Source organism: Benincasa hispida, unplaced genomic scaffold (assembly GCF_009727055.1).
Source record: "Benincasa hispida cultivar B227 unplaced genomic scaffold, ASM972705v1 Contig316, whole genome shotgun sequence".
Lineage (NCBI taxonomy): Eukaryota > Viridiplantae > Streptophyta > Magnoliopsida > Cucurbitales > Cucurbitaceae > Benincasa > Benincasa hispida.
The window spans coordinates 571,293-582,539 of record NW_024064794.1 but is presented as its reverse complement, the minus strand read 5'-3'; the positions used below and the strand labels follow the sequence as shown (position 1 = coordinate 582,539).

The following is an 11,247-nucleotide window of genomic DNA, read 5'->3' as shown; positions in this document are numbered from 1 at the left end:
CTATACACCACTAGTTGCCCAGGCTTACTCAGGACTCCCGGGTCAATACTCTGGCCACATCTGACCCTGTGTGGTATAGGCCCTCTGATAGCCTGGGTTGTTTAAAGCTCGGATTTCTATATTTCCTTACTTTAAGCAAGTGTATAAAAAGTGAATTCTTAACTAAGTGAAGTTAATCCATAGTTAGAGGGGAGGGAAATCTTCTAAGATGTCTTAGTACATTTTCCCTTGAAAATTTAAGTTGCAGTTTTAATTGTTAAATTGTAACGAAATCTTGTTAATAAAGTTACTGCTTGATGAGAAAGTTAGTGTGGAATGGGAAGAAAGAATGGGATTTGAAAAGAAAAATAACGTGATTATGAGTTAGAGGAAAGTTGGGGGAAAAATGATAAGTGGTTGAGTTAAGTGTAAGAATAATATGCGCAATTAAAGTTTGGAAATTACAGGAAATTTCGGCTAAGTAAGAGAAGTTATGTGAAATGCGTTATGGTTAAAGAATTAAGAAAAATATGAAGTTATGTGTTAATGCGTGTTTGTGCCAAAGAATTTGGAAGGCAAATGACTAGTGGCACAATTCGTTAAAAATTGCCGGAGACAAACAATGTTCGTGCAGTAGCTAAGCTCAAGAGGCGCTCCTTAGAGGAGTATGAGTCAACAAGATCGTGAGGGCGGATCATGAGAGCAAGTTTTGAGGAGAAGACAAGAGTGAGATTGGAGAGAGCAAGACAGCGAGAAAGCTGGAGAGAGCGAGATTGAGAGAAAAAGAGGGAAAGCTGTGGAGAGAGCGAGAGAGAGAACGAGATTTGGAAAGAGCAGACCAACGAGATTTGCTGGAGAGATGTGAGAAGTTTGAAAAAGTACAAGGTGTTTGAGCGAGAAAAGGGGGGGGGGGGGGAGGGGAGCGAGACAGCGGAGAAAGAGCACACTGCCGAGAGTGGGAGAAAAGTGACCACTACATCAGAGTGAAAAGAGCGAGGAGCGCCTATGCGTTAGCCTTGCCTTTGTTCGGTGCTGCATCGAACATCACGCCCATTGCTCGTCTATGCATTAAACGGTTAAGCAAGCTTGCTGGGCGAGTATTTAGACGCGTCTAGGGTGTTGATTATGCATTAAAAACCCTATTGGGATACAAACAAAGCTTGACAGACGAAGGTGCGCAAACGTCAATTAAATCTAGGTGTCGATTAAGAGAATTCTTAAATTCTAAAGAATTGTGTTGAGTGTTTGGGAGAACACATGAACCAAGGTGAAGATCAGCTATTGGTTGATAAGGGAGGATATAAACATTTTGCATTTAGCCAAATAGGTTGCTGGCAAGATCCACGAGCAATTTGAACACCTATAAATAGGGTTGGATTTCATTTTTCAAATCACACCAAATTATAAATTTCGTAGAGAAATAGGAGGGCAGTGAGGGTTCAGAGGAATGTGCAACTTTGAGATGAGCGAGTTTCCAATCTTCTTGTGCATTTGGGAAGTAATTCAACGCTATCTGAAAGCTCTTGGAAGTCTTAGTTTTTCAAGTAGAGCTGCCGGAGGAAAAGGCCTCAAAGGAACCTCGCGGCTATAGGTTTGGAAGGAATGCGAAGGGTAGAACTGTCGGATCAGTCTGGGCCAGTTCTTTGAAGATTTTGAGATTCGGCCAAACCCGCAGGAATTCTAAGCTGAAAGTTAGTAGTACCTAATGTGGCCACAGGTGAATAAAGTCAGAGATTGAGCAAAAGGGTTCTCTCTGGACTAGTAGTTGGTGTTGGGATTATTTTATCAGTTATACAGTACTTTGATTTGAGAAATGATTTTACTGTTTTATGTTTAAAACAGTTTTATATACATTACGCTTGGAAATTGTTTATGCTGCATTAAATTATATTCCAGATAAAACTATCTTCTGAAATTATGCATGAGAATTTACTATGTTTTCTCGGTCACTCATTGGGCGTAAGCTCACCCCGTTTTCAAATGTTTTTATCTTTCCCCCCCACAGGTAGCGGTCAAATCCTCTGAAGACAGCTCAGTATCTGCTCTGCCACTAAAGGACGAAAAGACTTGTAACTGTTTGCTAGGTGGTTACTGTTAATATTGTACACATGTTACTATTGTTCATATAAGGACTAGGGATTGTGGGTTTTGGGACTTGTAAATCTAATGTTGTAAATACTCTAAACATATTAAGTTTCTAAGTTAATAAATTGTGGGCCTACAACCGTCTCGTTGCATATAATTTGTATTTGGTATCAGAGTTATTCCGCAAGAGTTTTTAGGCAGAAAATGTCAGCCTAAGGGTTGATAACTGCTGCAGTCACGCCTTTCTCTAGGCTAAGAGGGTGATCTGGGACGGGGTGTGACATGGGTAGCGCTACAGGCGCAGGTTCCTCTGGACTTCCTGGTATATTGTAGCCACATCTAACCCCGGTAGTCATTTGATCGCCTGAGCGATGCTACTAAAACACATTCAAGTAGCACGGGAAAATAACCATCTCTCGGGTAGCAGAATTAGTAGTTTGAAACCACTTTCACAAACATTCAGCATTTTTAAATTCAACATCAAAAGGTTTTCATATAAAACCATACAAGTCACAATTGTGTAAACTCTTGTTCCAAACTACATTGTCATAAATCAGGCTTATATAAACCAATGATAGTTCAGAAATCCTGATTTAAACATTTTTGAAATATTAGTCAAGTAAAACAGATCATGTCATCACATTTCATAAATCATAGTATACTATCATATATAATTACTTTATATATCAAAACATTCGAAAATAAACCACTCACTGTTAATCGGGTCCTCCTCATAATTTCGGTTTCTCCATCTCCCGTTTATCCTGAAATAATATTGATAATCCTCTAGTTATCCTCCACATGACCATAATCCAATTATTTGAAAATTAATTTTCAAATATAATGAATTTCACTTAAACTTTTTCCATCTCCCTAATTTGATTCAAGGTAGAGTTTGATTAATAATTTGGTCATTCAATTTCTCTAAAATTAACTCAAGACCTTAAAATTAATCTTCAATAAGAACTAATTCTATTCCAATTTTCCCCAATTTTTCTCATTAACTCTCATTAGGGTTTACTTCAAATTAACCCCTTAATCAACTTCATAGTTGACTTAGGATATCAATTTCTTCTAATTTCAAATTTAAAGTATCATAACAATACCAATTGGATCCCTAATTATGCTTGAGAACATCTCAATTAACCTGAAATTGATTTTTTAGCTTTTAATGACGGACAATAGATGACAAACAAGAGTCAAACAGCAAAGTCAACTCTTTCTTCAACCTTTAGCCCATTGACCTCTGTTTTTCCGATGAGCGTTTCAGACTTAAATTCATCATTTTCTGGCCATTTAAAGCTTAATTAACGTATGCAAACCTTTTACCCATCCTCTTAATTAACTTACCTCAAAGTTTGGACGTCCGAATTGCCCTAGAACTCCTAGAATCGATCAAACTCTCCATGGTACCACTGTTTTTCCAGTGAGAAAATGTAGAATTTTCAAAAGTTAAAATCAGAAATTCTAGCCAATAACGATCAAATTAAAGACCATAGAACTCTAGAAGGATCTTATAAGTAACTTACCTTTAAATTTGAAGCTTCGAATTAGCCTCTTACTCCACGAATTTGTTAAAAACCCGAGCATCCTCTGTTTTCGCAATAACTCTAGCGCCAACGTTTTTCTTCGTTTTCCTTACTTCTCTGGCCAAATTTCTTCAAATCAAGCCTGCAAAGAGCTTCTTCTTTACTTCCTCTTTAATTTTCTTTCATTTTGCCCAATTTTCCTTCACAAGAACGACCCTAATTTGAAAACAACTTTGTCCTCTTCTTCGGTCGGCCAAACTCAGAAATTTCGTAATTCCCTTTCTCTCTTTGTTTTCCTGCTTCAATTTTTGGTTTAACATGTGCCCAGATGATTAACCCTTAACCTCAAAGCCATCCAATGTGAAATTTCAATAGAAAACACCTTAATTTTTCCAAAATCTCTCAAAATCTCTTTTTTTTTTCTTCTTCCTCTCTGTTCTCATAATTTTCCCCTTAATTTCCTTTTACTTCCAACACATTTATGCCCAATAAGTCTTAAACGAACCAAATTTACTTTAAAACTCAGAAATTACCAAAATTTTCCCACTTTTCAAAATGTTGACTTTTTTTACTTTGATTTTGACCATATGACCATTGACTTTGACAATTGACTTTGACCTCTCCTGAGCATGCAAATTCATCATCAAATTTACTTTACATGCTTAACTAGGTTCGTTACCTCAAATTATTCCTCCAATCCTTATTTCATCTTCTTAAATGAAACAAACGTCAATCCAAATACTTTTATTTTTAATTATAAAACTTAACAAGAGATCCACATCAAACTTTATCTCAAGTCCCCAAGTTCAATCTCAACTATGTGCTTCCTAATATTCCAAGAAAGAGTAGAAGAAGAAAGGGCTTATATTAGATCTATCCCCACCAAGTTTTAAAACACTTTTAAAACCATGATTCAAGCCTAAGTCCGCATGCATGTCTTTCTTATAGATTTTAGTTCTAATTTCCTTATAACTCTTATAAAAGAAACAACCAAAATCCAACCACATTACCATGCACAATTAGGTATTTATAACACTTATAAATTTTAACCTATGTGTCATACTTCATGCAATGTCCATTCATTACTATATATAACTCTTATATACTTGTAATGAACCAAGCAAACATGCTTCCATACACCCTTATACTATAACACTTATAATATAAAGATGATGCATGTCTATGCTTAATGCATGCATAAATATAACTCTTATATTATATGATGCATGAGCATGCTCTTATGTAATTTAAATCATGCTTCTCTAAATCATAACACTTACTATTAATGATGATACATGACCAATGCATAACCTAATGTGGGATTTCAACTATATGGCATACTATATGACATATAATCAAACATACATCTAAGTACATTCACAAAAGATTAATGGATCGAGATGAAAAACCTAAAAAACCGGAAATAAAATTCTATCTATTACATTTCTCCATTGAGCAAACCGTTTCATAGGTGAATTGGGTCTTGAACCGCCTGGGCAAAACCTCCCTGATCATTTAGTAAACTGATTGAGTATACACGATCGTTTAGCTACGATCGAGTACCATTTACAATGCAATGAAGCATGAGGCACTTGATCGTTTAGCGCACCAAATAGAAACTCACAAGTCTAAATGATCGTTTAGACGACGACGTTGCTGAGAAGCATGATCGTCTAGACGATCATATAACAAGCAATAAGTAACAATTTAATCCGCAATCGTGTAGTCAAGAACTAAGCCATGAAGCTTGTTGAGCTATATGATCATCTAGTACACACGCATCAACATGCTCCCGAGTATCCGATACTCAATGATCGCTTACCCCATCGTTTACACGACCCGACCAACACTTGGTCGTCTTCATCCTCAAAGTACAATAACTCCTTGCCTTGAAGCCAAGCCTCATCACAGGTGACTCAACAGAGACTCAAACACTTTGAATTTACAGACTGATAGCAAGTTAATACGCCAAAAAACACAAGAGCCTTTACAATTAACTTTGAATGTAAAAGAATTAAATAATTAGAGGCACCATCCCAAAAAACTCCATTAATCCACATCCACAAAACTATTTAACAATTAAACATAGTATAGACATACTCTACCCACCGAGAAAGTAAATGTTATTATATACATCAATGAATTTGGAATATCAGAAACTGGCTCTGATACCAATTGAAGGAACTCTTATCAAAGAGTACCTATGAATGAAAGCAAGATCGTTCCAAATTCATTGAGACGGAAATATCGCATTCACAATCAGGCATACGAGTTATGCATCTACGGACAAATTACGACATGCTTTACAAATTTAAACAACAAAGGAACGAGCGACATGCCTCTAGAAGAACTTTTCTTCCCTTGAAATCTCGCTCTCGTTCAAGCCAGTAACTCTTGCTATCACTGAGATCGTCAAGTCTATCGTCCACCAAATCTCTCTGTTGCTCACCACTAAACCATCTTCTTCATGAACAGGCAACAAGGAGGATAACCACTCAGTAACCTCAATATTCTCGAAGTGAGAATCCAAAAGGTGTGGGCTATATTGGATTTGGTAGAGGGAAGGAGGAAACAACGATCATTTACTACAACCAAGCAAGTGGAAGAAAATATGTGTCTATCACATAGATAGGTGCTTGATCGTTTAGCAAAAGGTGCACGATCGTTTAGTAAAACGAGGTTGATCGTTTAGACGATCGTTGAGGTAAATTGCTCGAGCGCGCGATCATTTAGAAAAGACTATACAATCGTTTAGGAAATATGCGCGTGTACACGATCGTTTAGGATAAATTGAGCTATCATGTATGCTCTCGTTTACTTGACGATGGGCAGTGTACTAATTCGTGTAGCGATTATCCGATCTTAATGCAAAATGAAAACTATTTTGATTTTATCCTTCAGTTACAAAAACTGATTGTAACTTCCCACTATCTTGTTCGGTTATGTAGAAAAACCACCAACAACTATCTCATAATGTTTAATTAAAAATAAATATAGTCATATTATATTTATAACTTATAGTTTAATATCACATCATATGAAACATATAAACTATATTATTTTCTCCTCTAATAGATATAAATCATATTTATATCATTTTCCTCCAATTAATGTATCTTATACATCATGTCAACTATATCATATATAATTGACCAATTTAGTTATATCATATATAATCAAACTTCTTTTTGTCAATTTGAACACTTCAAACTGACCAAAAAACTGATTCTCAACTTGAATCCATTGAGCTATCAATGGGACCTTATGGACCTGTGGCTTGAAGTTCCAACGATACATGAATAGCTGACTAAACTCTTTAGCTACGAGATCTACCATCCGTTAACTGTCAGGTATTCCACTAAAGACCAACAGTCACTCTTCTCACCACAGATATATTTTTATGTCCATCGGATATAACATCGGATATAACCAATCAACAGTACGATAACCCTTCACAGATGCTCATAAGTACAGTTGGGCCAATTTACCATTTTGACCCTATAGTTACATCTAACTTCTTAAGAACCACTGATCCCTCTAATTAACATTACAACATCTGTCTCTTATACACATCTAGATGTGTATAAGAGACAGGTCTTAGTGTGGACACCTCTCGGCCATGAGAAGGTGTGTGACCCCACATCATTCAAGCCCCGGAATCAGCCTTTAAGGAAGCAATCTATCTACTTACCCCTGCTTCGGGGAAAGAATGAATTTCATCTTGTGTAGCTTAGTTCCCAGCTCCCAAATCAGACGAAACCCCAAAGTGTTAGGTTTGAATCGACAATCTGGCCACTCGCACCCATGCAAATCAAAGAACCGCCCTCAAATCCAGGAGTTCCCAACTCAAGATTGAGATCATGTTACCTATGGTTATCCTAATGAAGTGAAGTCTCTGTCATGAACGACATTATATAACGAGATTATAACACTTCATGGTCCGATCTTATACAAACTCCTTTGTAAAGGACGCCCCCGCCCGCATGTCTCCACATGGATGATCAGGATTAGACCATCTATAGCAAGTCACAACACTTGTAACTATTCTACAAAGCGAGCCGCATTCATAACATTACCAATATAATGTTTTCCTCCTATATCCATATACTGTAGACCATTTTGGTTATCACTTAAGACATGATCTACCTATATTTCTTCACATACATGCTTAAGTTACAACGACAACCAGAGATCTTAATTTATTGGTTTGTGGTAAAACAAATTAAACATCTCATGTTTCATAAACAAAAGTGAAGAAAATATCATATATTATTACATCACAAGCGTTTGTTCAATACAGTGTTTACAAACTACAGAACCCAACAAGAGTTTAGGGCATCAACCCCAACAATAGTTCCGTCCATAAAACCTAGTTTGTTATTCACGGTAAGACCAATAATCATGGACTGACTCCATAAAGTTTAATTAGTTTCCGTAAGCAGATTTGAAAGAGGAAAATGTTTGTGCTATCAAAAGGATGAAGAAAGTATGGATTAGCATATTGTTCTAGAACAATAGATTGATCAGCTGTCAAGAAGAATTATCAAGGTTTGAAGTAATTTCAGAGTCTTCTGAATCGGAAGGAATGATGAAGAACACAAAAATAACTATCTTGACAGAAACATACAGAAGATTTCAATTGATACCATATTAGACACTACGTGATAAAATTACTCGTGTTAATTTATTATCATCAATGGATGGCATATATATAGCAACCAATACAAAACTAACTGAGGTAACTACAACACTAACCATAGTTAAGAATAACAAACTCTAACTAACTCTAATAGAGAAACCCTGGAAAAAATCTACTGGCTTAACAAGAGACACCCTATCATTGTCATATCAATAAATTCTAAGAAGACAAATGTAATTCTTTAGAAGAAGAAAAAGCGGTCTTACAGAGGGAGAGAGGAGCTTCCACTTTCCAAATTCAAATGTCAGCTACGATTGAAGAAGAAGAAGAAGCTTTAAAATGGTCTTCAATGGCGCCCCAGCACTGTAATAAATAAGCCGATTCCAAAGAAAAAAAATGAAGAACAAACAAGTGATGGTAGTGAGGAGGGGAAAAACATAAAGAATCGAGAGAAGAAACCACAGATGCTGAAAAGAAGAAAAATAAAATTTGAAGGTGCCAAAAAATCCCAAAAAATTTAAAAACTCACTATGGACGCTGAAAGAAGAAACCACCAAGAAGAATGTTGGAGGAGAGAATTGTGGGCAGAACGTGTTGTTTTCAGGCAAACTACAATCGTCGATCCGGTGGTGGTGATGAGGAAATCGGACTCGTGGAAATGAGGGAAAATGGAAGGGGAAATCGAAGAAAGGGGAAAGAGGGGAGGGGAAATGGAAGGGGAAATTGAAAAAAGGGGAAAGATGGGAGGAAATTTGGGAAAATGAAAATTGGGGGGAAAGGGGAAAGGAAAGCATGCCTGTAGTGGAAATTTAAAAATGGGTGGAGAAGTTAAAAAATAGGGAAATCGAGAGGGGGAAAATGGGCCAAAATGTTTTCACTTGATTTTTTTGCACTTTTAACGACGAGGTAATATGTTGCTACAAATTATTAACCTTTAATGACATTAGTGCATATTTCAAATCTTTTTAATGATGCTGAGATAAATTTTGTTGTTAATACTATATTATGCAACATGTGTTTTAAAGCGCTGCTATAAGTTAACTTTTTAACAACAAAAATGATCTGCACCATTGAATTTTTGTTACTAAAAGTGATTTTTTTTTGTAGTGATGTTTTAGTGATTGTCTCTGATTACGTCTCACATGATGTCTCACAGGATGCTAATTTTACAAAATATTTTTTTCCTTATCTGAAATATTTTGTATATTATTTTCTCTTGGCTGCTTTCCTTGTTGATGGTCTACCGAACTTGAATGAGAACTTTTTCTGCTATTTAAGGTAAGAAGTTATCTTACCAAGGTTGTCACTTGTGTGTTGTGAGAGTAATATTATTGTGTTTTGTCACATAGGAACTAATCTCTCTATATTCAAAAGTTCAGAAAGCAAGAAATACATTCAGTCTATATCGACTTGTTTTCTCATTATACTAGAGGTGTTTGAATCATCCTTGAAAATCTATCATTGTTCTTATGGGGAACCTAAAGCATTATTGATTGAGAAACGATTCTCATATTTAGGAGGATCCTAAGGTAACATTGACTGAAAAGTTATATTCATACTTAAGGGAAGTCTAAGTTCTTCAAGTGAAGGTGCATTCACAAGAAGAAAGTTGAAAGATAAAGTCTTGGTAAGAGGGTGTCTTCACACTTAGGGGGGGCCTAAGTGTTTCTTCACTAATTTTCACATATTAAAGGGGAGCCTAAGTTTTATTGAGAGGTGTCTGATCACATCTAGAGGGAGCATAGGTGATCAACAATAAGTTAGGCTTTATGTGTGATACTATAAAATTGTTATTACTTTATAAATAAATACAATATTGTAAACGTTTGACTTTTTATATTAGTGAATTTATCTTTCTCGGGCACACTACCTCTCAGACATAGGTGGTATATCACCGAACTAGATTACCAATTTATGTGTATTACTTGCTCAATTAGCTATTGGCACTTTGTTTGGCGTTTCAATAATTTTCATCAGTAGAATATTCGTGTTCTATGTGATGAATCACCTAAATTTTATTCCAAGTTCAAACATCTTGACGTTGAATTGACGATATATAAAAACTCCTAAACTATTTTCAAGTTGAAACTTTAATCTTTTAAATTATCATTAGATCTCGTAGTGTGTTGAATGGGTAACGTTTTACCAAATATTTAAAAATACAAAAAATTAAGAAGAAAAGGAAGATATTTATTTCCTGATAAGATTTTTTATTTTTTATTTTTATTTTTAAGTAGCTCTTCCATCCCCTTCGCTCCTAATAAAAAAAAAAAGTGTCAAAGATAAGGTAATTTTGAAAATATAATTAGATACCTATTAAAATGATCAAATTACATAATAACTCAATACAACATTATGTAGAAAAAATTATACAACCTCAGTCCTCAGTAAATAACCATTATTAGAGACGTTGGTTAAAGAATTAAATAGGATACAAATTCAAAAGATTTCTCCCATGCCATCCAACGATTATAAAATTATTATCAGTTACACTTTCACAGCCTAGTCCAATAATTCTTCGATCTAGATGACTTTTAGGTATTTGTTTTTCTTTTTCTTTAAGAAAATAGGTTGGATAATTCTAATATCGAAATCCATAAAAGAAATTTATACCAGTTGAGTTATGCTCATGAGTAAATATGATTATAGTTGTAGTATATATTAAAAAAAAAACAAAAAAGAAGCAGTTACGAGATTTATGCATGAAGTACACCTGTCTCCAAAAGGATATAAATGAAAGTTTCCTTCATTCATGAGTGATCAAGCAAGAAGCATGAGCCAAAAAGTTGAGCTACGCCATCAAAATAACTGACAAACTTTTCCGTTATAACATTTACCCTTATCACTCCTATAAAGCCACAAATTCCTCCACAATAATCCCAACAAATCTCCTTTACAAGTTCTCTCTTTTTATAGCCCTACATATATATAGCCCACATTCCCCACACAATCTCTCTATCAAACCTCCATTTCAATATTACCTGTTCTGATCATCTCATCTCCTCTTTGATCACC

At 35.4% G+C, this 11,247-nt stretch overlaps 1 long non-coding RNA gene across 1 annotated transcript in view; it reads right to left on the bottom strand.

The window, feature by feature from the left end:
• LOC120069325 overlaps nucleotides 1–9,033 on the bottom strand; it is an 11,138-nt gene extending 2,105 nt beyond the window's left edge. Inside the window, exons 1-5 of the long non-coding RNA XR_005479504.1 lie at nucleotides 8,762–9,033; nucleotides 8,499–8,595; nucleotides 3,594–3,889; nucleotides 3,415–3,479; nucleotides 2,779–2,828 (exon numbers count right to left, since the gene is read on the bottom strand). This is a non-coding gene — a long non-coding RNA (uncharacterized LOC120069325). The remainder of the gene's footprint in view (nucleotides 1–2,778; nucleotides 2,829–3,414; nucleotides 3,480–3,593; nucleotides 3,890–8,498; nucleotides 8,596–8,761) is intronic.
• Between the last annotated feature and the right edge of the window lie 2,214 nt (nucleotides 9,034–11,247).